This window comes from Neocloeon triangulifer, unplaced genomic scaffold, assembly GCF_031216515.1.
Source record: "Neocloeon triangulifer isolate White Clay Creek 2 clone unplaced genomic scaffold, ASM3121651v1 ptg000022l, whole genome shotgun sequence".
Classification (NCBI taxonomy): domain Eukaryota; kingdom Metazoa; phylum Arthropoda; class Insecta; order Ephemeroptera; family Baetidae; genus Neocloeon; species Neocloeon triangulifer.
In genome coordinates, this window is record NW_026775562.1 from 6,055,001 (window position 1) to 6,060,000 (window position 5,000).

The 5,000-nt window shown below is 49.1% G+C and overlaps 1 non-coding gene across 1 annotated transcript in view; it reads left to right on the plus strand.

Annotated features, from left to right (window-relative positions):
* The first annotated feature begins 3,271 nt into the window (after positions 1 to 3,271).
* LOC132204894 (small subunit ribosomal RNA) overlaps positions 3,272 to 5,000 on the plus strand; it is a 1,864-nt gene continuing 135 nt past the window's right edge. Inside the window, exon 1 of the ribosomal RNA XR_009442578.1 lies at positions 3,272 to 5,000. This exon is cut by the window's right edge and continues 135 nt beyond it. This is a non-coding gene — a ribosomal RNA (small subunit ribosomal RNA).

Here is a 5,000-nt window from a genome sequence, read left to right on the forward strand (position 1 = left end):
TCTTATATTACATCTTAAAATTTATAAAGTGTGCTATGCATTATTTAATACATTCGTGTTTATTTAATTTCAACCTCTCATTAAATTCTTCCTGCGTTGACAATTTAAAATATTTATAACAAATATTTGAATTATAAAAGATTATTGAAGTGCACCGTTACGTTAAACGTTCCTTTCATTGCAATACTATTCCATCCTAATGTACGTAATCGGATTTCAAATCTTGTATGTTAATGTATGCATGCATTCTTCATAATATTCCCTAATATGGGAAACAAATCCTTTCTTTTCCGATTGATGTTCATGAAATCGCATATAACTTCATCCCTACAATAAAGCGCCCTTCATGAATTTTACTGTAATTCCTAACATCTCCGCTACGCAGCGACTTCAGAAACAGTAAGCAAATCCAAGTGATCATAAAATTTCATTTCAAAACATTTGAAACTAGGAAAATAATAGTGGAAAAATTTCACGGTCACATGTGGCGAGTAGAACTTTACGTCGCATGTTCATGTATAGTGGGGGTTTTCTTCCGTTCGTATATTGTTCAATGAAATCTATCTAATCTGGTATTCACGTTTCGGCTCCTTGTAGAGAAGCACAAAATTCACGAGGTGTGCAAAACTGAATGAAAAATCTTTTGGTCATCTCATCCTCTGCCAAGGGATGTACCACGTTTAAATATTGTTGTTTCAAAATATAATTTCAAACACCCCTTAACTTTTCAAATTCACGTCCAAAGTTATATTTCGTGTACAATTTGCGAGCGGAAATAACATCTTTATTTATGAGGTTGATGTACTTATTTCTCTCAAGATAATTTCACGGCTCGCAAGCTTATCCCGCTGCCAAAACCATGCACATCCGGCATATTGCCAATTTTCGAAAAACCCACAGAGCAAAAGCTGACTTTACTGCGATTGTTCATTCTACTCTAGTCACAAAGAACGGGCAGAGAGGGTATCACAATCAGCAGAGATGAAACACTGATGTGGCACAGCAACTTTGATTTTCATGCAATTCACACGTGTTATCTTGATTAAATTTTGTATAAAATCATGTTTATTAATGCATCACCGGCGGCATTCTCTACCCAAGTGAATCATCCAAAAATTCAGTGTTGTTAATCTCATTGCTTACAAAGAAGAGAGAATTACAATGGAAATACAAAGGCAGAATACACAAAACAGTTCTGAAATACATGATGCCAGTTAATATTATTATTTCCATCATTCACGTCGCTAGCACTCTATATCGCTATTTACTTAACGCGTGTCAATGTTAGTTTTGACATGGCCTACATTGTACTGTCTTCCTCTTACGACAAGAGGTAACGTGGCCTCCTCGTTGATCTTATTTATTTTCGTTAACAACACTGTCAAATTCCTCGCAGTGACCATTTATATTTTTTGAAGTAAGATTGCATCTAACTATTTTTGAAGACATTATTAACTAATATTTTCATTCAGACAGCTGAAACGCATTCCATAAATCACAAATGAATACACAAATCACCGCAGCAAAGGCTCGTGTGATCTGGCAGCTCACGAATGATGCTCATCACACGAAAACAATTTTTCTCTTGAATAGGGTGCGCCATTACCATGCAACGTTGAATGTGTCATATAGGAATCATGTTGAGCTGCAATCGCTCCTCAACTCCAATGATTCCTGTTTTCACGTGCAAAGGGCGTTATTAGTGCACCAAACTTGACGTCATAAACAAGACGCAAAAAATCATTTTATGCAACACCACAAGTCGTTTCGGACATCTCCGGCCGCATGGCTGGCGGAGCACGCGAAAATATCACAAGTCCGTAATCCGACATCTCCGGCCGCACTGTTGGCGGAGCACGCGAAAATATTACAAGTCCGTACATCGACATCTCCGGCCGCACTGTTGGCGGAGCACGCGAAAATATCACAAGTCCGTACATCGACATCTCCGGCCGCACTGTTGGCGGAGCACGCGAAAATATTACAAGTCCGTACATCGACATCTCCGGCCGCACTGTTGGCGGAGCACGCGAAAATATTACAAGTCCGTACATCGACATCTCCGGCCGCACTGTTGGCGGAGCACGCGAAAATATTACAAGTCCGTACATCGACATCTCCGGCCGCACTGTTGGCGGAGCACGCGAAAATATTACAAGTCCGTACACCGACATCTCCGGCCGCACTGTTGGCGGAGCACGCGAAAATATTACAAGTCCGTACACCGACATCTCCGGCCGCACTGTTGGCGGAGCACGCGAAAATATTACAAGTCCGTACACCGACATCTCCGGCCGCACTGTTGGCGGAGCACGCGAAAATATTACAAGTCCGTACACCGACATCTCCGGCCGCACTGTTGGCGGAGCACGCGAAAATATTACAAGTCCGTACACCGACATCTCCGGCCGCACTGTTGGCGGAGCACGCGAAAATATTACAAGTCCGTACACCGACATCTCCGGCCGCACTGTTAGCAGAGCACGAGTAGCAGCGGGTCACCCGAAGGGGCCGCGCCGGCCGACCGTGCGCGCGAGCTCGTGCCTCGCGCGGGAGAGGGAGAAATGCGGTCGCCTCCTGCTCGGCCGGCCGCGCCACGGGTGCCGTCAGATTGCTCGCGATTCGTGTGCTCTTCGCCAGGACGTGCGATGCATTCGGTTATATGTTGACTGGTGGAGCGGCGTCGGTAATGTCGAACACGTGAGTGGTGTCGATGAGGACGCGCGAAGAAAGCCTTCCACGATTGATCGGTAACGCGGGTATTGATGAGCCCGAGGGGAAACGCCGTGACGTCCCTGAGGTCGGAACGACGAGCCCGGTGTGGTCGTCGATGTGAACCACCGAACAACGGTGGATACCGAACTCGGTCGTGGAGTAACCGCTTGAAGCGCGCCTTCTCATCGTTCTAATCGCGCACGTGGGCGGCGTTGTCAGCCGACGACCCTGTGCTCTATGTGCGGGCCCGCCTGGCCGTTCGGTCGGGCAGCCCGTCTCCGGTCTCGGTGGGTGCGAGCTATTTGTACGCGAACGATGCTTTGTAGCGAGTTCCTCGCGAGGAGCGTTTGACGTGTGCGGAGCGCTCGGCTCACCAACCGTCGGCGTGGTGCACTCCTCCTGCCGGGGTTGCCTGGTGCGAGTTGAGCACGGCGTCGGCGTCACGCTTAGCTGTAAGCCGGCTGCGGTAGCCTCGGCTGCCGCGGCCGCGCGCGGAAGCGTGTCATCCACGGGAGCACGCGTTGTGGGGTCCCCCCGGGGGCTCTGCGGCGTCAGTTCCCTGGTTGATCCTGCCAGTAGTCATATGCTTGTCTCAAAGATTAAGCCATGCATGTCTCAGTACAAGCCAAAATAAGGTGAAACCGCGAATGGCTCATTAAATCAGTTATGGTTCCTTGGATCCTACAAACTCTACTTGGATAACTGTGGTAATTCTAGAGCTAATACATGCACCCAGAGCTCCGTCCAGAAATGGCCGGGGCGCAGTTATTAGATCAAAACCAATCGGTCGGGTTCGCCCGTCCGTCGTTTTGGTGACTCTGAATAACCACAGCTGATCGCACGGCCTCGCGCCGGCGACGTATCCTTCGAATGTCTGCCTTATCAACTGTCGATGGTAGGTTCTGCGCCTACCATGGTTGTAACGGGTAACGGGGAATCAGGGTTCGATTCCGGAGAGGGAGCCTGAGAAACGGCTACCACATCCAAGGAAGGCAGCAGGCGCGCAAATTACCCACTCCCGGCACGGGGAGGTAGTGACGAAAAATAACGATACGGGACTCATCCGAGGCCCCGTAATCGGAATGAGAACACTTTAAATCTTTTAACGAGTACCTAATGGAGGGCAAGTCTGGTGCCAGCAGCCGCGGTAATTCCAGCTCCATTGGCGTATATTAAAGTTGTTGCGGTTAAAAAGCTCGTAGTTGGATCTGTGTATTGGACAGCCGGTTCGCCGCTCGCGGCGTTCAACTGGTTAGTTCGGACGTCCTGCCGGTGGGCGTCTCGCGCAAGCGGGGCGCCCGTAGTACCCTCCGGGCTGCTCTTAACCGGGTGGCTCGGTGGGCCGGCACGTTTACTTTGAACAAATTTGAGTGCTCAAAGCAGGCCTTTGGTTGCCTGAAAACTGTGTGCATGGAATAATGGAATAGGGCCTCGGTTCTATTTTGTTGGCTTTTCTGAACTTGAGGTAATGATTAATAGGGACAGACGGGGGCATTCGTATTGCGACGTTAGAGGTGAAATTCTTGGATCGTCGCAAGACGAACGGATGCGAAAGCGTTTGCCAAGAATGTTTTCGCTAATCAAGAACGAAAGTTAGAGGTTCGAAGGCGATCAGATACCGCCCTAGTTCTAACCATAAACGATGCCAGCCAGCGATGCGCCGAAGTTCCTCCGATGACTCGGCGCGCAGCTTCCGGGAAACCAAAGCTTTTGGGTTCCGGGGGAAGTATGGTTGCAAAGCTGAAACTTAAAGGAATTGACGGAAGGGCACCACCAGGAGTGGAGCCTGCGGCTTAATTTGACTCAACACGGGAAACCTCACCAGGCCCGGACATCGGAAGGATTGACAGATTGAGAGCTCTTTCTTGATTCGATGGGTGGTGGTGCATGGCCGTTCTTAGTTGGTGGAGCGATTTGTCTGGTTAATTCCGATAACGAACGAGACTCTAACCTGCTAAATAGGCGCGGGGATCTTTACGCTCCCCGCGTAGCAATCTTCTTAGAGGGACAGGCGGCTTCTAGCCGCACGAGATTGAGCAATAACAGGTCTGTGATGCCCTTAGATGTTCTGGGCCGCACGCGCGCTACACTGAAGGAATCAGCGTGTCTTCCCTGCCCGAGAGGGCCGGGTAACCCGCTGAACCTCCTTCGTGCTTGGGATTGGGGCTTGCAATTGTTCCCCATGAACGAGGAATTCCCAGTAAGCGCGAGTCATAAGCTCGCGTTGATTACGTCCCTGCCCTTTGTACACACCGCCCGTCGCTACTACCGATTGAATGATTTAG